Below are 26343 nucleotides of genomic sequence, written 5' to 3' on the forward strand. Positions count from 1 at the left end.
GTCGTCTTTTTTCTAGACTAAATAATCCTAATTTCGCTAATCTATCTGGGTATTGTAGTTCTCCCATCCCCTTTATTAATTTTGTTGCCCTCCTTTGTACTCTCTCTAGTTCCATTATATCCTTCCTGAGCACCGGTGCCCAAAACTGGACACAGTACTCCATGTGCGGTCTAACTAGGGATTTGTACAGAGGCAGTATAATGCTCTCATCATGTGTATCCAGACCTCTTTTAATGCACCCCATGATCCTGTTTGCCTTGGCAGCTGCTGCCTGGCACTGGCTGCTCCAGGTAAGTTTATTATTAACTAGGATCCCCAAGTCCTTCTCCCTGTCAGATTTACCCAGTGGTTTCCCGTTCAGTGTGTAATGGTGATATTGATTCCCTCTTCCCATGTGTATAACCTTACATTTATCATTGTTAAACCTCATCTGCCACCTTTCAGCCCAAGTTTCCAACTTATCCAGATCCATCTGTAGCAGAATACTATCTTCTCTTGTATTAACTGCTTTACATAGTTTTGTATCATCTGCAAATATCGATATTTTACTGTGTAAACCTTCTACCAGATCATTAATGAATATGTTGAAGAGAACAGGTCCCAATACTGACCCCTGCGGTACCCCACTGGTCACAGCGACCCAGTTAGAGACTATACCATTTATAACCACCCTCTGCTTTCTATCACTAAGCCAGTTACTAACCCATTTACACACATTTTCCCCCAGACCAAGCATTCTCATTTTGTGTACCAACCTCTTGTGCGGCACGGTATCAAACGCTTTGGAAAAATCGAGATATACCACGTCCAATGACTCACCGTGGTCCAGTCTATAGCTTACCTCTTCATAAAAACTGATTAGATTGGTTTGACAGGAGCGATTTCTCATAAACCCATGCTGATATGGAGTTAAACAGTTATTCTCATTGAGATAATCCAGAATAACATCCCTCAGAAACCCTTCAAATATTTTACCAACAATAGAGGTTAGACTTACTGGCCTATAATTTCCAGGTTCACTTTTAGAGCCCTTTTTGAATATTGGCACCACATTTGCTATGCGCCAGTCCTGCGGAACAGACCCTGTCGCTATAGAGTCACTAAAAATAAGAAATAATGGTTTATCTATTACATTACTTAGTTCTCTTAGTACTCGTGGGTGTATGCCATCCGGACCCGGAGATTTATCTATTTTAATCTTATTTAGCCGGTTTCGCACCTCTTCTTGGGTTAGATTGGTGACCCTTAATATAGGGTTTTCATTGTTTCTTGGGATTTCACCTAGCATTTCATTTTCCACCGTGAATACCGTGGAGAAGAAGGTGTTTAATATGTTAGCTTTTTCCTCGTCATCTACAACCATTCTTTCCTCACTATTTTTTAAGGGGCCTACATTTTCAGTTTTTATTCTTTTACTATTGATATAGTTGAAGAACAGTTTGGGATTAGTTTTACTCTCCTTAGCAATGTGCTTCTCTGTTTCCTTTTTGGCAGCTTTAATTAGTTTTTTAGATAAAGTATTTTTCTCCCTATAGTTTTTTAGAGCTTCAATGGTGCCATCCTGCTTTAGTAGTGCAAATGCTTTCTTTTTACTGTTAATTGCCTGTCTTACTTTTTTGTTTAGCCACATTGGGTTTTTCCTATTTCTAGTCCTTTTATTCCCACAAGGTATAAACCGCTTACACTGCCTATTTAGGATGTTCTTAAACATTTCCCATTTATTATCTGTATTATTAGTTCTGAGGATATTGTCCCAGTCTACCAGATTGAGGGCATCTCTAAGCTGTTCAAACTTTGCCTTCCTAAAGTTCAATGTTTTTGTGACTCCCTGACAAGTCCCCCTAGTGAAAGACAGGTGAAACTGCACAATATTGTGGTCGCTATTTCCTAAATGCCCAACCACCTGCAGATTTGTTATTCTGTCAGGTCTATTAGATAGTATTAGGTCTAAAAGTGCTGCTCCTCTGGTTGGATTCTGCACCAATTGTGAAAGATAATTTTTCTTGGTTATTAGCAGAAACCTGTTGCCTTTATGGGTTTCACAGGTTTCTGTTTCCCAGTTAATATCCGGGTAGTTAAAGTCCCCCATAACCAGGACCTCATTATGGGTTGCAGCTTCATCTATCTGCTTTAGAAGTAGACTTTCCATGCTTTCTGTTATATTTGGGGGTTTGTAACAGACCCCAATGAGAATTTTGTTACCATTTTTCCCTCCATTAATTTCAACCCATATGGACTCGACATCCTCATTCCCTTCGCTAATATCCTCCCTTAAAGTGGACTTTAGACAAGACTTTACATAGAGACAAACCCCTCCTCCTCTCCGATTTTTACGATCCTTTCTAAACAGACTGTAACCCTGTAAGTTAACTGCCCAGTCATAGCTTTCATCTAACCATGTCTCGGTTATTCCCACTATGTCAAAGTTACCTGTAGATATTTCTGCTTCTAGTTCTTCCATCTTGTTTGTCAGGCTTCTGGCGTTTGCGAGCATGCAGTTTAGAGGATTTTGTTTTGTTCCAATCTCCTCACTGTGGATTGTTTTAGAAATGTTCTTACCTCCCTTCTGAGTATGTTTTCCTGGGTCGTCTTTGTTCGAGTCTAATGTTTTTCTTCCCGTCCCCTCTTCTTCTAGTTTAACGCCCTCCTGATGAGTGTAGCGAGTCTTCTGGCGAATGTGTGTTTCCCAGGTTTGTTGAGGTGTAGTCCGTCTCTGGCGAGGAGTCCATCATACCAGTAATTCACACCGTGGTCCAGGAATCCAAATCCTTGTTGTCTGCACCATCGTCTTAGCCAGTTGTTTGCATCAAGGATCCTGTTCCATCTCCTGGTGCCATGCCCGTCTACTGGAAGGATAGAAGAAAAAACTACCTGTGCATCCAGTTCCTTTACTTTCTTCCCCAACTCTTCAAAGTCCTTGCAGATTGTCGGTAGGTCCTTCCTTGCCGTGTCATTGGTGCCAACATGTATCAGAAGAAATGGGTGGACGTCCTTGGAGCTGAAGAGCTTTGGTATCCTATCGGTCACATCCTTGATCATCGCACCTGGAAGGCAGCATACTTCTCTTGCAGTTATGTCCGGTCTGCAGATGGCTGCTTCGGTGCCTCTCAGTAGTGAGTCTCCCACCACCACCACTCTTCGTTGCTTCTTGGCTGTACTTTTTGCTGTCACTTGTTGCTGTGTGCCCTTTTCTTTTTTGCTTGCTGGTATTGCTTCATTCTTAGGTGTGCCATCTTCATCCTCTACAAAGATTTGATATCGGTTCCTCAGTTGTGTGGTTGGTGATTTCTCCATGGTCTTCTTGCTTCTTTTGGTCACATGCTTCCACTCATCTGCTTTTGGAGGTTCTCTGACACTTTTTGCACCTTCTGTGACCAGTAGAGATGCTTCTGTTTTGTCTAGAAAGTCTTCATTCTCTTTGATGAGTTTCAAAGTTGCTATTCTTTCTTCCAGACCCCGCACCTTTTCTTCTAAAAGGGCCACTAGTCTACACTTCTGACAGGTGAAATTGGATTCTTCTTCTGGTCAATCTGTGAACATGTAGCACATGCTGCAGCTCACCATGTAGGTTGTCACCTCTGCCATGTTGCTCCTAGATCCTGCTGACTTGCTGTGTGTTTTCCTTCTTGTGTAATCTACTCAGCCAAGCTCTCTTGCAATAATGTCCTACAGGCAAAAATTTGCACGCCGTAAGGCGCGCGGTTTGGTGATGCTTTCGAAGCAGCTGGTCCCGGCTGTACCCAACGATCTTCTAGCTTAGGGAGACTTCGCTTCTCCCAGAAGGCACCTGGAATATGCAAATTAGCCTCCTGAAGCTTGAATCCCTGGTTTGGTGATGCTTTCGAAGCAGCTGGTCCCGGCTGTACCCAACGATCTTCTAGCTTAGGGAGACTTCGCTTCTCCCAGAAGGCACCTGGAATATGCAAATTAGCCTCCTGAAGCTTGAATCCCTGGTTTGGTGATGCTTTCGAAGCAGCTGGTCCCGGCTGTACCCAACGATCTTCTAGCTTAGGGAGACTTCGCTTCTCCCAGAAGGCACCTGGAATATGCAAATTAGCCTCCTGAAGCTTGAATCCCTGGTTTGGTGATGCTTTCGAAGCAGCTGGTCCCGGCTGTACCCAACGATCTTCTAGCTTAGGGAGACTTCGCTTCTCCCAGAAGGCACCTGGAATATGCAAATTAGCCTCCTGAAGCTTGAATCCCTGGTTTGGTGATGCTTTCGAAGCAGCTGGTCCCGGCTGTACCCAACGATCTTCTAGCTTAGGGAGACTTCGCTTCTCCCAGAAGTACCGTTCGGAGTTCACAGTTATGGCACGACCATTATCCTGAAAAAAGTAAGGACCAATGATGCCTACTCGTGATATGGCGCACCACACAGTGACGCGGTCCGAATGCAGAGGTCTCTCGTGAACTTCTCTGGGGTTTGTTTCACTCCAGTAACGCATATTTTGTTTGTTTACACACCCACTGAGGTGAAAATGTGCCTCATCAGAAAAAAACACAATTGTGTCACGGGGTATCGTTGCTAACATGTCTTCACAAGAGGTCCGCCGTGTCAAATAGTCCCATGCTGACAAATGTTGGACCACGCACATTTTATACGGGTGAAAATTCAGTTCATCATGAAGAATCCGGTGGAGAGAACGTCTTGAAATGCCAAGAGCAAATGATTGCTTCCGAGCAGAGCGTTTCGGAGATTGCAGTACTGCTGCTCTAACTCTCTCGATGTTTTGTGGTGTTGTAATCCTTCTCTCAGGTCCCCTTCGTACACATGACACATTCCCTGCTGTTCTGAATGCATTCACCCAATTTACAATTGATTGCCGTCCAGGAACACGTCCGCGTGGAGGAACAGCGAATTGTAAACGAAAAGCACGCTGCACTGCAATGATCGAGTGGGCATTTGAAAAATACGCTTCAACACAAAATGACCTCTCCTCACGTGTCCACTGCATGATGGCAACTGAAAGGCAGAGGAATACAAATCTCCCATCAGCCACTGTAAGCCACACCCACTCTCCCCTCTCTTCGACCGACAGTGCCGCCACAGCATGCAGTGCAAAAAAGCAAATTACCGCGCTCCACCCTGTACCTGTATGTCATCTCCTCCTGTATATAGTATATACGTGTGTTATCTCCTCCTATTTATAGTATGTACCTGTAACTCATCTCCTCCTGTATATAGTATATACCTGTGTATCATCTGCTCCTGTATAAAGTATATACCTGTGTGTCATCTCCTCCAGTATATAGTATATACCTGTATGTCATCTCCACCTGTATATAGTATATACCTGTGTGTCATCGCCCCTGTATATAGTATGTACCTGTATGTCATCTCCCCTGTATATAGTATATACCAGGATGTCATCTCCTCCTGTATATAGCATATACCTGTATGTCATCTCCTCCTGTATATAGTATATACCTGTGTGTTATCTCCCCTGTATATAGTATATATGTGTGTGTCATCTCCTCCTGTATATAGTATATACCTGTGTGTCATCTCCTCCTGTATATAGTATATACCTGTGTGTCATCTCCTCCTGTATATACGTGTGTCATCTCCTCCTGTATATAGTTTATACCTGTAAGTCATCTGCTCCTGTATATAGTATATACCCGTAAGTCATCTCCTCCTGTAGATAGTATATACCTGTGTGTCCTCTGCTCCTGTATATAGTATATACCTGTGTGTCATCTGCTCCTGTATATAGTATATACCTGTGTGTCATCTCCTCCTTTATATAGTATATACCTGTGTGTCATCTTCTCCTGTATATAGTATATACCTGTGTGTCATCTCTCCTGTATATAGCACTAAATTGGCAGCCTTATAAATCCCCAGCCAACAGGAAGCCCTCCCCCCTGGCAGTATATATTAGCTCACACATACAAATAATAGACAGGTCATGTGACTGACAGCTGCCGTATTTCCTATATGGTACATTTGTTGCTCTTGTAGTTTGTCTGCTTATGAATCAGATTTTTATTTTTTAAGGATAATACCAGACTTGTGTGTGTTTTAGGGCGAGTTTCATGTGTCAAGTTGTGTGTGATGAGTTTTGTGTGGCGACATGCGTGTAGCAACTTATTGTCTGTCGAGTTGCATGTGACAGGACAGGTTAGTGTAGCAAGTTGTGTGCAGCAAATTTTGCGAATGACGAGTTTTGAGCGTGGCGAGTTTTATGTGCGGTGTGTTTTGAGTATGTGCAAGTTTTGAGTGAGGCAACTTTTGCATGTGTTGCAACTTTTGTGCATGTAGCAATTTTTCCGCGGGTGCAAGTTTTGCGTGTGGCGAGTTTTCCATGAGGTGAGTTTTGCACGTGTGGCGAGTTTTGCGTGAGCCTAGTTTTGCATGTGGCGAGTTTTGAGCGACGACTTTTGTGTTTCGACTTTTATGTGGCGAGGTTGGTGTATGTGTGGTGAAATGTGTGCTAAGGGTGGTATATGCGTTCAAGCACGTGGTAGTGTGTGGTGCATTTTGTGTGTGTTCATATTCCCGTGTGTGGTGAGTATCCCATGTCGGGGCCCCACCTTAGCAACTGTACGGTATATACTCTTTGGTGCCATCGCTCTCACTCTTTAAGTCCCCCTTGTTCACATCTGGCATCTGTCAATTTGCCTCCAACACTTTTCCTTTCACTTTTTCCCCATTATGTAGATGGGGGCAAAATTGTTTGGTGAATTGGAAAGCGCGGGGTTAAAATTTCACCTCACAACAGCCTATGACGCTATCATGGTCCAGACGTGTGACTATGCAAAATTTTGTGGCTGTAGCTGTGACGCCTCCAACACTTTTCCTTTCACTTTTTCCCAATTATGTAGATAGGGGCAAAATTGTTTGGGGAATTGGAACGCGCGGGGTTCAAATTTTGCCTCACAACATAGCCTATGACGCTCTCAGGGTCCAGACGTGTGACTGTGCAAAATTTTGTGGCTGTAGCTGTGACGCCTCCAACACTTTTCCTTTCACTTTTTCCCAATTATGTAGATAGGGGCAAAATTGTTTGGGGAATTGGAATGCGCGGGGTTAAAATTTTGCCTCACAACATAGCCTATGACGCTCTCAGGGTCCAGACGTGTGACTGTGCAAAATTTTGTGGCTGTAGCTGTGACGCCTCCAACACTTTTCCTTTCACTTTTCCCCATTATGTAGATAGGGGCAAAATTGTTTGGGGAATTGGAACGCGCGGGGTTAAAATTTCGCCTCACAACATAGCCTATGACGCTCTCGGGGTCCAGATGTGTGACTGTGCAAAATTTTGTGGCTGTAGCTGCGACGGTTCAGATGCCAATCCCGGACATGCACACACACATACACACACACACACATTCAGCTTTATATATTAGCTATACACGCTATCTTGTTATTACGCTGTGTACAGTTAATAACCCGTCTATCTCAATTAGCGCAAGTATACATATTGGTTTATTCTGAGCTAAAGAATTAATTTTTATCATTATCCACCACAAAGATCTGCCTGTGCTCTTAGATATCTCCAATCCTCTTGATTAGCATTCCATTTTCGATTATTGTCCTGTACATCCACCAATATCTGTCTTTAATTTACAAACTGAACACTTCGGCCTGGAGCTCTGGCTTAAATCTGCCTTGTTACTAATAACTCTAATTAACATAGAGGATCACCCCTGAATATTTCCTGTCAATACTGCGGTATTGATTTTAGGAAAACCGTTAAATAACTCCATTAGATGGATGTGCTATCTATTTATCTATTCAAGAAAGGCTCGGTTGAAAAAGAGATAATAGAACTTGACATTGCCTTTAACCATGATGGTGAAATAGTTAAACATTATTAGATAATGTGGCAGCGTGCATGGGAATGTGCACCCCCACCCTTCTGCATCACTGCCCCAACCATGCACAGCTTGAGATGCTCTCTGTGAAGACAATCCCCCATATTAAGGTTTTCAAAAGTCCTTTATCCATGGTGTAACAGTAGACAACCCGCTTATTATTCAGTGACTCAGTCGGAGCCCAGATGCACAGCTCTGCCTTGGCTCAGTATGTTTGGGTTTATTGTGAATTGGAGCTCATGACTGGGAGGATCTGGTATCGGAAAGGTTCAGGTAGGATAGAATAATATCTGCAAATATTTCATTTTTACACCTGCAAACTTTTCCGTCCATGTCACCCACCCTTGTTACCTACCCATGACGCCCACTCCGGTCACCCACCGTGCCATGCTCCCAGCTGAAATTCTTATATTTTGAAACTACACCTTCCTACAAATTACAACTAGTTTTTTCTCGTTGACCAGAACTATCAGTTCTGCTTCTGGATTAAGTCCTACATGTTTGTTTTCTTATAGTATTGGATGTTTCTTTCTTGTCTTTGCTGTTTGTACTATAAACTTATTGTTTGTTACCACTTATGTAGGCAGTAGCGAATTTTCAACAAGATGGTTACTATATTGGCAACGATGTAACCTTGATGTAACAGAGGCTGGACAGACATCTATTTGATATGATTTAGTGAATCCTGCTTTGAGCAGGGGGTTGGACACGATGACCCCGGAGGTCACTTCCAACTCTACCATTCTATGATTCTGTGTAAATGGATTTATGCTTTTCTGCGCCAGTAATAAAGCTCTGGAGATTAAACGAGTTCCTCCCTTTGAACAGTTTGTTTCCCTTGACAATTACCTGATATAGTTGTGTCTCCAGCTGGGGTGCTCAGCAATCAGTTGTAATATGTAAGGAAATCTGGCATTTAGTGTTACATTTCCCTGTACCACCACGGGATAACTGAAGCTTGGCAATAGGTCTGTCTCTAGAGATTTCCACTTGTCTCTAGCAAAAAGATGAGGATCAAAGGACTCCCCTCTGTTAACTCAAAATTTTCTTATAGGGTGCAAGGTTTTCTTTTTTTATACTGGACAATCCCATTTATGAACAACCATTGGGTCTATAGTCAGCAGTCTTTCATCACAGTCACAGGCTTTTCTTATAAGTATTTAAAGGAGTTTTCCAGGCAAAAACTATATTTCGGCAGTGCCTTTATCATACTGCAGGTAGCCAAATCCTGACAGTGTGCAAATATGTACACTGTCAATATAGCGCTCTGTTGCCTGCTTGAGCAGTCGACAGATGACCGGAAATCTGCGCTTTGTGTAGTTCCGGTCACGTACTGACTATCAGATTTTCCTGCTTCTCTTGTTGTTTTAGTGAGAAGCTAATTCATCCCAATGGTGGTCAATGATCATGGCTGTGCGACCAGGCAGGTTTTCTACAGCAAACTCACCCAACTCTGCCTTTGTGGGAACAGTTTGTGCAAGGCCCTTCTCTGTTCTGTTAAAGTTGGAAGCTACAATTGTCCAAAATGTCTTATGCTGAAGAATTAAAATGTTCCTTCACTGGAACTAAGAGGCCAAGGCCAACCCCTCAAAAAAAGCCAAAACAAGCCCAAAGTATTATCCTTCCTCCACCAAACCCTACAGCGGGTACAATGCAGTTATGCAGGTAATGTTCTACTGGTATTCACCAAACCCAGACGCATCCAACAGACACCATACAGAAAAGTGCGATCCGTCAATGCACAGAACACGTTTCCTCCAGGGTCCAAACGTGGGTGCTTTACACCACTCTATCCGATGCTCGGCATTGTGCTTGGTGATTTAAGGCTGCAATCATCTGCTCGGTCATGGATACCCAAGCAATCAAGCTTTTGGCACAATGTTTGTGCTGATGTTAATACCAGATGAGGTCTGGACTCTGCAGTTATGGAGTCAGCAGAGCGCTGGTGACTTTTATGTCCTCTGTTCCTTAGCACTCGCTCTGTAATTCTATGCTCTTTCCTCCTTGTGGCTGAGTTGCTGTGGTTCCTTCCACTTCTCAATAATATCACCCACAGGGGATGGGGAATTTTCTTTTTTTTTTTAGTCATACTATTTTTATTGTAAAATGTACTACAGAAAACACAACATACAAAACAACATTGTCAGAGCATTATACAGTTACTGCAGAAATACCGTATTTTTCTGACTATAAGACGCACCCCACATTTTGGGGTGAAAAATAGGGGTCCATCTTATCGTCCGAATTTAAGGTATCTTACCTGAGTGCCGGCGGTGGTAGAGTGGGGTCACAGGAGGCATCGTCCCTTCCTCAGGAAGCCGGCGGCAGCAGAAGTGGGGCAATGCTGCAGTCCGGGGGTATCCCAGCGGTGCAATGCTGCGGGTTCATTGTCAGCTGTGAGGCAGAGCAGAGTGTGTTGCATGGGGCAGTGTCCCTTCTCAAGATGCCGGCGGTAGAAATTTGGCGATGCTGAGGCCCGGTGTCCATGGTGAGTAGAGCAAAGTGCATCATTGGTTTGTTGGTGGCCATTTTCCTGGAGCCGAGCGCCGCCGAGATCCCAATCTGTGCAAGCGTGGCCTCCGGCAGCCACAGCCTCAGGAAAATGGAGAGCAAGAGGCCCAGCCGACATCTCAATCCGTACATGCGCCGACTCTGGTGGCCCACGGCTTCAGGAAGATGGCCGCAGGGAAATCAACTCTCCGCACTGCTCAGCGCCGACACTGATCTTCAGCATCGCCACACTTCTGCCGCCATCGGGATCCTGAGGAAGGTACGCTGCTACACCACTGTCACAAACCCCGGTAAGCCTGTGTTCGGACTATAAGACGCAACCCCCATTTTCCTCCCAAATATTTTGGGGAAAAAGTGCATCTTATAGTCCGAAAAATACGGGATTTAGTACAATAGGCTCAAGTACCATGGCGATTAGAGAGCACACTTTGTAGGTATGGAAAGTATCAAAAATATCAAAAAGTCACATACATTTCATAATCAAAAGGCAGTGTGCAAGGGTCGCTCACAAGTGCTAATATAAGCAGTTATGCAATTGATAAAGTCTCTGATTCAATCAGACTAAAAAGAAAGAAAAAAAAAAAGACTGAAATGATGTGGTTGCATAAGCCAGTGTCACATATCTGGAGGAACAGAGAGGGGTAGCTGCAGAGTACTGGGTCAAAGATGACCCACAACAAGCATCCCAGATTTTATTACATTTGTTATGATCCTTACAATTTTTGCACACGATATGTTCATATAAAGTTATCTGATTGACCATTTGTTTGCAGTTGTGTAGGCTAGCAGCCATCTATTGCAAGGCTACAACTTTTCAGGTCAAGAATAAAGTTTGGTGTATAAAAATGCTTCGGTAATGTGACCAGAGGCCCGAGACGAGTGGGCCTAATGAACAAAATGGTGGGGTTAAGGTCAATGGAGTTTCCAAAATTAAGGATATTAGAATGACTACTTCCTTCCCATAGCCCATTAAAGACACACTCCTCCTCCCATCAAACAATAATAATAATCTATATTTGTATATAGCGCTAACATATTCCGCAGCGCTTTACAGTTTGCACATATTATCAACGGTGTCCCCAATGGGGCTCACAATCTAAATTCCCTATCAGTGTGTCTTTAGAATAGTTTTTATCCTCTTAATATATTGCAGTCATCATATTATACAGCACTGTGTACTTACAATTGCTCATTTTGTCTTTCTACCCAGATAATTCTCTTTCCATTAGGTCTATGACATCATGTGATTTAAAACAGACTAGGTGAATCCTTCTGTGATCTATGTAGAAAGAGGGGGTCAATTTTCTCTGCACAAGACATGAGACACTGCAAAAGTCTATGGCAGGGAAAGGAGTGGAGGAGCTGAGTCTGGAGTTGAAGAAGGGAATGATAAATGCAGGGAGAAGAGACTTCATGTTTCTACATAGAACAGAGAAAAGAGAAGAATTAGCTGGGTAGAAAGGCAAAATGGGAAATTGTAAGTTCACAGTGCTATATAATATAATGATTGCAATATATTAAGAGGATACAGCTTTTATGGGAGGAGGAATGCTTCCTTAAGTAAGAGTATCATATAAACAAATTCTGTTTTAGGTGAATATCATCTACCACACCTTGATTATTCCCATGTGATAAAGCAAAATAGGGGTTAAGTAGGATTAGTATTAGTTGCAGGGGATACACATAGGGAAGATTCCATAGCCTCCCACAATTGGGAACAGGGGATGGTGGAATATTTAAGAAGAAATGTCATGAATTGTTACACCAGTGGCTCCTATTGCAGGACTGTACTGGTATCAGGGAGCCCAGCACCACCACCCAATCTGTTACGTTTGTAAAGACGGACAGCATGGGGCGAGAGGCAAACACTATACTAGTGCCAATGGGACTGGCTGAAAATCGTAAATTCATTGATTAAGTCACGTGTCCCAAACAACCACTTTGCTAACAGTCTTGCATAACTCATTTATCCAAACAGATCATAACTAAAGGACACTGTATAGAGAAAACAAGTATGGCAATTTCTGATGTGCAGATAATAATACAATCTGTCATACGGCCTACGGGAAACCTTCATACGGACCCTATGAGCTTCATAGGGATTTGAGACGATCGCACTTGCACAAGTGCAATTAGTTCTGTCTTTATTGTGACCCCATTAATTGTACCAGAACCTCAGGCTTTGTGGTTGATAAATAAAAAACGTAAGTAACATTGTTTTAGCACTTTTTATCATAAAGAAATGTGATCTTCTCCATGACAAAGGTTGCACACAGCACCACAAACAAGACAGTGTCTTTTTCTATCATTAGCATGTGGATTTTAATTGATACTTATGGAATAAAATCTGAAGATTTTATCCATTTTTTGAATGTGTCAATCAACTTTCTTTTTTTTTTGACCAATGTTACCAACTGATGTACAATAAGTGTGCAAACACTGGAAATTGGTCATATTGCCAACATTACCTAGTCCTTAGCTAGCTTTTTCCAAAAAAGTACCACACCACTAATCTTGTGATGTGCTGATGCCTCTAGCAATACATAGTTTCCAGTGTGGGAATTAATTCTTAATCTTGCAGGTGTTTGTTTTCTGTGCTTTTTTCTTTTTTTCTTAGTTGCAGTTATTTTTAGCTAAAGGCGGTTGAGTTTCCTCCTCCTTGTTGCAAATCTTGTGACAGACCATAAAGCTACTAATCTGTCTGTTGCTTTTTTTTGTTTTGCAGCCGATAAGGAAACTAACATTTGTAACCAACTACAGATGTGATGCTGTCAAAGATCGCAGCCAGGGGGGTCATAACTGAACCCAGCACGTGGTTATCTTTTCGTAAAAAAAGCACTCTGCTGTCCCCTATCGTCCGGACAATTACAAGATTAATAATCTGTTAATAATAATAATCTTTATTTTTTTATAGCACTAACATATTCCGCAGCACTTTACAGTTTGCACACATTATCATTGCTGTCCCTGATGGGGCTCACAATCTAAATTCCCTATGAGTATGTGTCTGGAGTGTGGTAGGAAACCGGAGTGCCCGGAGGAAACCCAAGCAAACAAGGGGGGAACATACAAACTCCTTGTAGATGTTGTCCAAGGTGGGATTAGAACCCAGGACCCCAGCGCTGCAAGGTTGCAGTGCTAACAACTGAGCTACCATGCTGCCCATTGCCCAATGATTAACGGAGGAGGCTGCAGCTGTTCCTCTAAGGCCGGTCATTTGGAAATTAAGTGAGCATATGGTATAGACACCTCCGATTCCCATGCACAGGATATATTTATATACCCCGATATGGTCACTGATAATACCACAGTAATCCAAGAAATATGCGCTGCCACCACTAATCGTTTTTTTTATACAGGCTAACTGGAGACCCGATTCTGGTAGCGTATGGCTTCGGGGTGCGGTTTACAGAACAAAAAGAATAGATCTATTACATTTTATATTTAATCCTGAAAGATGGGTAGTATTTATAAAAAAATATACAAAAGATTTTACAAAGTGTACAAAACAATACAGCATATACTTTTACAAAAAGTTAAAGGATAAACAGAAATAACTTATTAAACCTATAATCACTGCAATTGCTTCAGAGTTATGGAACGAGGCACTCCAGGAAAACGGACAGCACCCACAGTGAACTGTACCTCCAAATACCAAAAGTTGGTATTTGCCTTTTATTAGATCTAAGTTACACCCACACACCTCCCCCTGATGACTCCTACAAGGGTTGGACATGGAATGCGGCTCCATTTTCAGAAAATTATGAGATTCCCTACATTGACTATATCTTTGCTTCGGAGAGTCGCAGGTGCTTGATATCGATGTCATATTTTTTTATCATGATTTTATCTTTACAAAGAGACCAAATATGATAAGTGTAGCCTCATCTATCAGGTCTGTATTCAATTCAAAGGATTCTGGTCATCGCTCAGTAACTTGAAACCATGATTTGTATTCGCCACCTCCTCACGTTTCCGAAAATATGATTTTCCTATCTATTTCCTATCTATTGGGTCGACACAGTTCATTCAAATCTGCCTACTTAATTTCTAGTAAGCAGACAAAGAGATTCTATATCTTTACGTTTTTTAAACTCTTATCTCAGTCTTAAATCTGCTCCACATTCTTGAAGCAGGACGTCACATCTGTTAGCCTTTGGGAGTTTCCTTGGCTACCTAATTACAAGGGAGTGGGTGCATAGAGTGAAATTTGAAGACAGCCTGCCGAGAGAAAGCTGTTTTCTCTTATCTTTTATCATGGATTTAAATTTTCTTCATGACTGATATTTCCAGACTTAAGCCCATATCTGGTTATGGCTCCTCACCAGTGTCGGACTGGGGTGCCAAGGGCCCACCAGTAACACTGACTTTGGAGGGGCCCACTTTTCACCTGCATGCAAATATTACATTAACCCCGTTTACAAATTTACCTATATCTCTTAAGTAATAATAAACTGGGTAGTTGGGTTAATGAGATGCTGCTTTTTTCTGTACAGAGTGAATCAAATGAATTATGCCAAGTACTGCCCATATAATGACGTTGGGGACCCACATCAGCACAGAGGCCCATCGGGGGATTCCCCTGTTACACTATGGGCCAGTCTGAGCCTGCTCCTCACAGAGAACATAGGAGCCGCTCAGCCAAACGAGTGCTCCTGTGTATGAGGTAGACTATCAAGATAGTTCGGCTGACAGTCATCTAATGGCTGGCTTTAGTTCACATACAGTGGCTTGAGAAAGTATCCACCCCCTTTGGAATTTTTCGTGTTTTGCTACCTGGAATTTCACTGCTTTTTTGAGAGTTTGCATCAGTTCATGTAAAGAATATCCCTGTATTTTGCATCATCAATCTTCCTCTCGACTCGGACCATTTTCCCTGTCTCTGCAGCCGACAGACATCCCCACAGCATGATGTGGCCACCTGTGAAAATGGTGTTGTTGGTGTGATGAGTTGTGTTGGTTTGGCACCAGACATAGCGTTTATCTTGGTGGCCAAAAAGTCAAATTTTAGTGTCATCTGACCACAGCAACTTCTTCCATACATTTGGCTAGTCTTCCACGTCTTTTGGGCAAACTCAAAATGAGGCTTACAATTTTTGTGTGTAAGTGAAGGCTTTTTTTCTGCCCTCTCTTCCATAAAGGCTACCTCTATGGAGTGTATGGCTTATTGTGGTCGTATGGACAGATACTCCAATCTCTGCTTGGGAACTCTACAACGCCTTCAGGGTTACCTTTGGTCTCTGTGCTGCCTCTCTAATTAATGCCCTCCTTGCCCAGGCTGAGAGTTTTGGTGGGCTGCCTTCTCTTGGTAGGTTTGTTATTGTATTGTGTTCTTTCCATTTGATGATAATTGATCTGATGGTGCTCCGGGGGATCATCAGAATTTGGGATATTTTTGTATAACCCAACCCTGTCTTCTCAATAACTTTGTCCATGACTTGTTTGGAGATCTCCTTGGTATTCATGCTGGTGTTTGATTAGTGGTGCCTCTTCCTTAATGGTGTTGCAGCCTCTGTGGCCTTTCATAAAAGGTGTGTATATACTGACAGACCATGTAACACTTAGATTGCACACATGTGGGCAAATTGCTTGCACCAGAAATTTTTAGGGGCACATGCACATGTCAATTTATAGTTATTTGATCTCATAAATTATTTACCGTATTTTTCAGGCTATAAGATGCACTTTTTCCTCCACAAATGTGGAGGAAAATGGGGGGTGCATCTTATAGTCCAAATGTACCGGCTCTGGCTGTGGTGGGGAGGTGGTAGAGTGGCATCGGTGGAGCAGCGGGTCACAGAGGTAGGAGCCAGCGGCTGCAACTATCTCCTGTGCCCGCTGCTAAAAAGAAAAGAATATTCACTGCATTCAATGCCCATGGGCATGGAGGGCAATGAATATTAATTTCTCTTTAACAATAGCATCTTAGTATGATTGGCCCCCAACCCAGATCCTGGTATGCATGGCCCCATCAGAAAACATTAAAAAAAAATTACACTTACCATCCCGACACTCCCTTGCAGCTTTCTACTCTGCTGCCAGCAGCTGCTTTATGCGTGTAAGCAGCGCATGGCTGGGACGTCATGGGACGCTTATGCGCAGAGCATAACGTCCCTGCCATGCGCTGCTTACAAGCATAAATCAGCTGCTGGCATCGGAACAAGATGTTGCAAGGGAGCGCAGGAAGGTACGTGTAATGTTTTTTTTTTTATGTATTGGGGTGGTAGGCCAATTATAAGGATGGGGCATGCATACTAGGACCGGGATGGGGCCCTGCATACCAGGTTAGTGATGGGGACATGCATACTAGAACGGGATGCGAGTCCTGCATGCCAGGACGAGATGAAGGCCCTGCATACCAGGATAAGGATGAGGGCCATGCATACTAGGAAAAGATGGGGGGCCCTGCATACCAGGCTAGGGATGTGGCCATGCATACCAGGATAGAGATGGGGCCATGCATACTAGTATAGGAATGAGGGCGATCATTCCTGCCAGGATAGGGATGAGGGGGACCATTCCAACAAGGATAGGGATGAGGGGGCCATGCACACCTGAATAGGGATGAGGGGGCCATGCACACCAGGATAGGAATGAGGGATTCATGCTTACCCAGTTAGGGATGAGGGGGCCATGTGTATCAGGATGGGGATGAGGGGATCATATATACTAGGATAGGGGATATTAAGTACAGAATTGACAACATTTTTTGCTTACATTTTTTTCCTAATTTCCTCCTCTAAAACCTAGGTGTGTCTTATGGTCCGATGTGTCATATAGTTCGAAAAAATACGGTAATTTATGCCTATATTTTTTACTTCACTTCATCAACTTACACTATTTAGTGCTGATGCATCACACACAAATCAGATTACAAAAATATTTAAACACAGGTTGTAATGTAACAATCTAGGTAAACAAGGCAAGGGGTGAATACTCTCACAAGACACTGTATATCACTCGAGCTAGGCTACGTTCACATTAACGCAATACTATCCATCAAGCACTATGTGGAGATTTATGTTGAGTTACCTACAGAGCCCTTTTGGAGTAATTCACTTGAATGTGGCCGACGGAGTGACTGTGGAACATTTTTGTGCACGCGTGAAAAAGACAAACAATGCCAAGACAGAGGCCAAACGGTGTCAATAGTAACTCCATTGACTTAATTCAAGTGAATGGCTCTGTTGGGTTCCCCGTTGGAATATAGGTTGCTGTTGGGATCCCCACGGGAGTGCTCAATGGAGAGCACAGTATTAATGGGAACCCAGTCTTCCAGAGAACATGAGACTCTGTATCAACTGTGGCTAAACTCTAAAACTCCTGTAAATTTTATATCCATTTTGCATTGTGATAGGTTTGCAAGGTCGAAAGACTGTAAATTGAATTTGACATGTAAGATTTCACTGCTTGTCTATAAATGTTTCAGGATATCTAAGGTCAAGTTAATTTATGGGGGATGGAAAAGGATGTTGTGCAGTTCCACAGGAAGCTGTGCTGCGTAAAAAGCTTTGTTGCCATTCAACTCTTTCATTGCTGAATGACATTAAGCCTGCCTGAGTGATGCCTAAACTTATTCTCATCTAACGTTTCCACCTTTATTTTAGGGAGAGTTCAAGCACTTTTGTTAGGTTTACACCCTTACAGTATCTCCTTAACTCCTTCACGACTTTGGATGTATCCATATGTCTAGGTCGACTGGGACTTAGCGTCCTTGGATGTATGGATACATCCAGGAGATTTTGGGGCACAGGGGCTGTGCGCACAATCACCGCTGGCACTTTAACCCCCTAAAATGCTGCGAGCAGGCAGAGGCAAGAAATCCCCTCTGTCCTTTGATCAGAGACCCTGAGACGTCATTGCGGGGTCCTGATTGTTGCCATAGTGACTTGATGTCATCATGACAACATCGGGTCATCAAGCACTAACAAGCTAGTTAGATCATGCACAATGTGTCTGCAGGGCTGACAAGCTATCATGTATAGCAATGCTCCTGCATTGCTATACCCTATAACTGTGATTAGACTGCAGAAAGTGAAAGACCCATAGTGGGAATACGTTAAAGAGAAAAAACTAATAATAAAAAAAAAGGGTCAAAAATTATACTTTGTAATTCTATCGCCGAACAAAAAGTAGAATAAAATGCGATAATAAAGACAATTGTAAATTAAAATGGTATTGCTGAAAACATCATCTTGTCCTGCAAAAAAAACAAACTGCCATACAGCTCAATCAGCGGAAACATAAAAAAAGTAATATCTCTCAAAATAAAGAGATGCAAAAAACAATTATGTTTTCTATAAAATAGTATTTATGGCGTAAAAGTGCCAAAACATAAAAAATTAACATATCCTGGTCACTGGATGTGCTGATGATAATTGAATAAAACGAATATTTTCCTTAGTAACTTTATTTTAACAGGTTTACAAAGTCAACGTGTTTCGAGGTCAATGCAGGACCTCTTCATCAGGACAAAACCCAAAAACATACAAAAATATATACAGTAAATGTGGTATCACTGTAATCGTACTGACCAGAATAATAAACCTGCCTTATCAATTTTGGAATAGCGTGGAATAGCATAAAAACAAAAACAAAAAAAATTCCTGAGTTCCTGGTGTTTGTTCATTCTGCCTTCCAGAAATTGGAATGGAAAGCGATCAAAAATGGTCATGTTTCCAAAAATGGTACCAATAAATAAAAATGTCAGCCTGTCCCACAAAAAACAAGGCATCAGATGACTTTGTTGGCAGAAATATGGAAAAATTATAGCTCTCATAATATGAGAATATGAGATAATATGAGAATATGAGAAAAAAAAGCATCTTTTAATGTGCAACAGCAGCCAAACAAAAAAACCCGATATAACTCTGGTATTGCTGTAATCGCACCCACCCGAAGAATAAAGTCATCTAATTGCTTATATCGCACAAGGAATGATGTACAAAATAAATAAAAACAATGCTTCACCTGCTGTTGATTTGTTAATTCTGCCTCCCAAAAATCGCAGGAAGGCTCGGCTCACATCCTACGCTTTGTGTTGAGCGCTTATACCAGGTTTTCCATGAAAATCTCTGAAATACGTGATTCAGACAGAACCCCTGGCAGAAGATTCCTTATAATGAGGCAGATGGAGGCACTGTGGATGCAGTCTGACCTCTGATCACGCGGTGTCCGTCTTTTTTTTTTTTTAATCAGATAATTTTTATTGATTATTTGATTTTAAAAATATTGACATATATTATATCTTATAGTACAAACACAATACACTTAATAAACAAGTTTAACACTTAAGGTTTATATAGTCCTATACCTGCCAGTGTCTGTCTTTTTAGGTGTGCATAGAAGCGCGGTCCGCCACAGTTTTATGCACTTCTGAAAAGAAGAACAATGCTAAACAGAGGCCAGATGGAGTCAAGATTAACTCTTATGCCTCATTATTGTGAATGGATCCCTCAGGAGTTTCATCTGAATCATGTCAATTGTAGATTTCGATGGAAACCCCAAAGTACATGCTCAGTGTACAGAACCGGGGTTCATTTTCTCCAGTTACCTTGTGAAAATAAACATTTGCGATGAAAATAAAATTTTTGTGGGAAAAATGTTTTTTTTTTTTTTTTTTTTCACGGCTCTACGTTATAAACTTCTGTGAAGCACCTGAGGGTTCTAGGTGTTCAGCACACATACACATCTACCTAAGTTGCTTGAGGGGTCTAGTTTCCAAAATGGTGTCACTTTTTGGGGGTTTACACTGTTTAGGCATATCAGGGGCTCTCCAGACACAACATGTCATCCGATAATTCTTCCAGCAAATTTTGCATTAAAAAAGTCAAATGGCACTCCTTCCCATCCGAGCACTGCCATGCACCCAAATACTGGTTTTCCCCCACATATGTGGTATTGCCACACTCAGGAGAAATTGCACACTCAGGATAAATTGCACAGCAAATTGTACAGTGCAATTTCTCTTTTTACCCTTTTGAAAATGCAAAATTTGAGGCTACAAAACATTTTTGTGGAAAAAATGTGATTTTTTTTATTTTCTCAGCTCAATGTTAGAAACTTCTGTGAAGTACATGGGGGTTCAAAGGACTCACCACACATCTAGATAAATTCTCTATGGTGTCTAGTTTCCAAAATGGTGTCACATTTGTGGGGTTTCTACTGTTTAGGCACATTATGGGCTCTACAAATGCGACATTGCATCTGCTAATTATTCCTAAAAAGTTTGCATTCGAAAAGTCAAATGGCGCTCCTTCCTTCCGAGCCCTGCCATGCACCCAAACAGTGGGTTTCCCCCACATATGAGTTATTGGCATGCTCAGGAGAAATTGCACAACAAATTTTGGGGTCCATTTTTCCTGTTACCCTTGTGATAATAAAAAAATAGTTTCATAGTTGTGGTCATATTGTAAGTCTCATGCCTCGAAGTGGCCATCATTACTGGATCATCAAGAGGCTTAGTTTTGAAGTTACTGTATAGAGATTGATGATACTGGATAGTAATATGTCCATTGTGATATATTATGTTATATGCATTTTATTTATAGTTTACTTCCAAAATAAAGCAAAGAGGAAAAAATTTATTTAAATTTTTTGCTTTTTATTTTTTTCTAGATTTCTTTTTTTTTGTCTTGCTTCAACACAGAAAAAGGCCTCTTAATGACTGCTTAAGTAATGCTATTGGTAGTTGTTATAATGGGTTATGAGTCTACTCCTAAGGGCGCAGACAGATGGCCGTCATTCTCGTGCAAGGATCGATGATCGCATCTCGAGGATCACGTGGTAGTGTATGGACTGACTTGGTACCTCTCCTGACCTAAGCGTGACAGCGTGATGTATTTCTATGCAGCTGTCATGCTCAGGTCAGTAGAGCCAACAGTCAGGGTCAGTCCGAGAATTACGATGCGATCCGTGCATGAGAAATACGTTTGTTTGTCTGCGACCTAACTTCTGGCATCCCCAGACCAGAGTGCTGCAAACGTTTTGCTCAACTAATGGTTATACTATAAGGGTGCATTCACAAGCACACTTGTTTCACCATAATTTTGCAATCCAAACAGGCTGCCGATCAACCCAAGAATGAACTGGATGCTGCTAGGTAGAGGAGAATTTGTAGGGTTCTGGTCCAGTGGCCACAGACTAACCACAATGGACCTGCAAATCTTTCTGCTCTATTCTACTAACCAATAAGTCACTGACGTCTCAAAAAAATAGTAGATTTTTTAAACTCCTGACTAATGACTACTAATGACTGACATTTACTGCAGCCGCCTTATTCCTAAGAACCTAACAAAAAAAATTGATGAAAAAAGTTATAAAAGAAATCAATAAAGTTTATAGAGAAAAAATGAAAATGTTCCAAGTATGCTGGTTTCATCATAATTTTGCAGTTTAATCTGGTGAACAAGTAAAATGTGGTGTGAAATTATCTGAGCTGCACAAAGATAATTGTTTTCGGCAGCGCAATGTTCTGTGTAAACAAGATGTGTGCTGCCGAGAGCAATGGCAGACTATTTCACTCGGATCCTGCAGTTATGTATTACTCCATTTGTTTGATCCACTATTCTTGCTAGAAAGCAGAATAGAGAGCAGATGGAGTAACACACCACTTCAGAGTACAAAGTTTGTTTATGGTCTGTTACGTACAAAAAACATAGGTCTGTACAAGGGTTCATTTGCAATGCAAGATTATCGTGAACCAGTGTTCTTAGGAAGGCTTATTTCTTGATTCTCTTGCCTTCTAAATTGGTTGCCAATCACCCGATGAATTACCAAAAATGCTCGTTTGCTGGGTGAAATGATCTTTTGCGCTGCATTCTGTATAAACAGGACATGTGCTGCCGAGAAAAATGGCAGTCTATGCACACCGATCTTCTACAGATTGTTCAGTGTGCATCTGAAGATTGGTCTGCTTGTGTAAACAGACTATGAAACAACCAACAATGCGCAAAAAAGTTGCTGATCGGTGGCGGCTTAATGCCACCGGTTGGTTGGTGTACACGAACCTTAAGAGCTGTATACAGAAAATGGTAGGAATTATTTCCAATCAAAACTATTATTATTATTTATTGTTATAGCGCCATTTATTCCATGGTGCTTTACATGTGAGGAGGGGTATATATAATAAAAACAAGTACAATAATCTTGAACAATACAAGTCATAATTGGTACAGGAGGAGAGAGGACCCTGCCTACGAGGGCTCACAATCTACATGGGATGGGTGAGGATACAGTAGGTGAGGATAGAGCTGGTCATGCAGCGGTTTGGTCAATCGGTGGTTACTGCAGGTTATAGGCTTGTCGGAAGAGGTGGGTCTTCAGGCTCTTTTTGAAGGTTTCGATGGTGGGCGAGAGTCTGATATGTTGTGGTAGAGGGTTCCAGAGTAGGGGTGATGTGCGAGAGAAATCTTGTATACGATTGTGGGAAGAGGAGATAAGAGGGGAGTAGAGAAGGAGATCTTGTGAGGATCTGAGGTTGCGTGTAGGTAAGTACCGGAAGACGAGGTCACAGATGTATGGAGGAGACAGGTTGTGGATGGCTCTGTACGTCATGGTTAGGGTTTTGTACTGGAGTCTCTGGGCAATGGGGAGCCAGTGAAGGGATTGACAGAGGGGAGAGGACGGGGAATAGCGGGGGGACAGGTGGATCAGTCGGGCAGCAGAGTTTAGCATAGATTGGAGGGGTGCAGGAGTGTTAGAGGGGAGGCCACAGAGCAGGAGGTTGCAGTAGTCAAGGTGAGAGATGATGAGGGCATGCACTAGGGTTTTTGCAGATTCTTGGTTGAGGAATGTACGGATTCGTGAAATATTTTTGAGTTGAAGTCGGCAGGAAGTGGAAAGGGCTTGGATATGTGGTTTGAAGGAGAGATCAGCGTCAAGGATTACCCCGAGACAGCGAGCTTGTGGGACTGGGGAGAGTGGGCAGCCATTTACTGTAATGGATAGGTTCGTTGGGGGGTCGCATGAGATGGGGAAAGATGATGAATTCTGTTTTGTCCATGTTAAGTTTCAGAAATCTAGCAGAGAAGAAGGATGAAATAGTGGACAGACATTGAGGGATTCTGGTTAGTAGGGAGGTGAAATCTGGTCCAGAGATGTAGATCTGTGTGTCATCAGCATAGAGGTGATACTGAAAGCCATGAGATTCTATGAGCTGTCCCAGGCCAAAGGTGTAAATGGAGAAGAGCAGGGGCCCTAGGACTGAACCTTGTGGGACTCCAACAGATAGTGTGCGAGGTGAGGAGGTGGTGTGTGAGTGGGAGACGCTGAATGTCTGGTCTGTTAGGTATGATGATATCCAGGATAGGGCAATGATGCCAAGGGATGAGAGGGTCTGTAATAATAGGGAATGGTCCAATGTGTCAAAGGCAGCCGACAGGTCGAGGAGGAGGAGGACAGAGTAGTGTCGCTTGCTCTTGGTGGTTAAGAGGTCATTGGTGACCTTAGTTAGGGCAGTTTCAGTGGAATGGTGTGACCGGAAGCAAGATTGTAAGCGGTCAAAGAGGGAGCAAGAAGAGAGATGGGAGGACAGTTCAAGGTAGATGTGTTGCTCCAGCAGTTTGGAGAATAGGGGCATAGGGGAGAAGTTATATAGGGCAATAGCTAGATACAGAGGATGGGTCAAAAGAAGGCTTTTTGAGGATAGGTGTGATGGAGGCATGTTTACTAAAACTATTAGTAAACTTGTTTCAAAGTGCTCAGTGCTTTGTCTAATTTATCTAAATGAGAGGTGTAGGCTTTTGGAGGTGATGATACTAGTAAAGGAACTCAATATAGATGTTAGAAATTTCACAGTAATCTTCAAGAACTTCTCTACCAGTTTACCCGTTATGTAAGACACCACCTGATACAACAGTTTATACTTCCCCATTTCGATCCTTGCAGGGTCCCTAACCAAAAACAACACTTACCAAAGAAACTTTTTGGTCTAAAAGAACTGAACATTCACTACAGAAGTATTTTTTGAATCAGGATATAAAGAAAAATGGTAATGAAAATAATGTAATGTTTGGTGCGTTAACGCGATGCAAGTGCAGTATCTATAGCACTGAGTTCCTCTACAAACCAGCATTTATACGCATGGATATATTTTTAGATGAAAAACAGGAACCTGAACCACTTATTGAGATATCTTTAGTTGATGATTTGTTTTTCAGAAGAAAAAAACAAACCTTCCCCATATCCCCCCACGCCTTTGATCAAAAGTTTTCTTTTCTTGGCACAATGTTAGAAATGATATTTGCTTTCCGGCAACCTAGTATTGTTTGTGCGAGCTTCCTATGTCAGAAAAATTTGGCTAAAGTATTTTCAATAAAATACAGGAAGATTGTCACTCTCTTGTGTATGTGTATCGCTCCGGGAGCCTGGACGGGGAAGCAAGAGTTTTGGTTTTTATATAAAGTGAAGATTGCTCAAAAGAAGATGTGTCATCAGCAAATCCTGAAAACCTGCAGTTTTTACACGGGTCACTGAGACTCAGATTCGGCTGACACTACCTGTTCTGTAGAGATCACTTCTCACCAATCATCTCATATTCATCACAGGAAGGGTACGTTCACATTTGCGGTTTGCGCCGCAGCGTCGCCGCCGCAACAAAACGCATGCGTCGTGCGGCCCTATCTTTAACATTGGGGCCGCATGTGCATGCGTTGTGTTGCGTTTTGTTGCGTTTTACGCCGCATGCGGCGTTAGGGCGCACCTGCCTGGGCGCGTCAAACGCAACATGTTGCATTTTTCGGGCGGCGCCAACCTTTTCAAAAACGCATGCGTCGTGCGGCCCTATCTTTTAACATTGGTGCCGCATGGGCCGCATGTGCATGCGTTTTGCTGCGTTTTTGTTTGCGTTGTGCGTTGCGGCGACGACGCTGCGGCGCACAACGCAAATGTGAACTTAGACGAAGATAGTTGTAACACCTTTATTATAGAGCTGGGGGCAGATAATGCAGGAAACACTATGGATACAGTTCATCTCCCCCCTCCCTGTGACCTACGCATAGATGCCCACAATACTCTCCAGAAAAATGCAGTCATAATTTGAGAAAGAAAGGAAAAAAAACGTATTAGTATGTGGTTTAAATTAGGAAGAAAAAATATAGCTGATACTTTCCGTTTAAATTGAACATGAAGGTATAGTCTAAAATTGTCTAAGCGACACTACTCTGTCCTCCTCCTCCTGGACCTGTCCTCTGCCTTTGACACAGTGGACCATTCCCTGCTGCTGCAGACCCTCTCATCCCTTGGCATCACAGAATTGGCCCTATCCTGGATCTCATCATACCTAACTGACCGTACATTCAGCGTCTCCCACTCACACACCACCTCCTCACCTCGCCCCCTATCTGTCGGAGTCTCGCAAGGTTCAGTTCTAGGACCCCTGCTCTTCTCCATCTACACCTTTGGCCTGGGACAGCTCATAGAATCTCACGGCTTTCAGTATCATCTCTATGCTGACGACACACAGATCTACATCTCTGGACCAGATATCACCTCCCTACTAACCAGAATCCCTCAATGTCTGTCTGCTATTTCATCCTTCTTCTCCACTAGATTTCTAAAACTTAACATGGACAAAACAGAATTCATCATCTTTCCCCCATCTCACGCGATCTCCCCAACGAACCTATCCATTACAGTAAACGGCTGCCCACTCTCCCCAGTCCCACAAGCCCGCTGTCTTGGGGTAATCCTTGACACTGATCTCTCCTTTAAACCACATATCCAAACCCTTTCCACTTCCTGCCGCCTCCAACTCAAAAATATTTCACGGATCCGCACATTCCTAAACCAAGAATCTGCAAAAACCCTAGTCCATGCCCTCATCATCTCCCGCCTTGACTACTGTAACCTCCTGCTCTGTGGCCTCCCCTCTAACACTCTTGCACCCCTCCAATCTATTCTAAACTCTGCTGCCCGACTAATCCACCTGTCCCCCCGCTATTCCCCGGCCTCTCCCCTCTGTCAATCCCTGCACTGGCTCCCCATCACCCAGAGACTCCAGTACAAAAGCCT

General features: G+C 42.6%; 1 protein-coding gene across 7 annotated transcripts in view; it reads left to right on the forward strand.

The window, feature by feature from the left end:
* PIK3R6 (phosphoinositide-3-kinase regulatory subunit 6) overlaps window positions 1-26343 on the forward strand; it is a 129969-nt gene that overhangs the window by 50468 nt on the left and 53158 nt on the right. The window contains exon 1 of one of the 7 annotated variants that reach the window (XM_069750645.1): window positions 7975-8094. The exons of 5 other annotated variants lie outside the window; for them this stretch is intronic. The gene's annotated coding sequence lies outside the window, so the exon portion shown is untranslated. Of the gene's footprint in view, window positions 1-7974; window positions 8095-26343 lie in introns of those variants that run through there. One more of the 7 variants, XM_069750648.1, reaches the window with a different exon arrangement.

Source organism: Ranitomeya imitator, chromosome 2, assembly GCF_032444005.1.
Source record: "Ranitomeya imitator isolate aRanImi1 chromosome 2, aRanImi1.pri, whole genome shotgun sequence".
Taxonomy (NCBI): domain Eukaryota; kingdom Metazoa; phylum Chordata; class Amphibia; order Anura; family Dendrobatidae; genus Ranitomeya; species Ranitomeya imitator.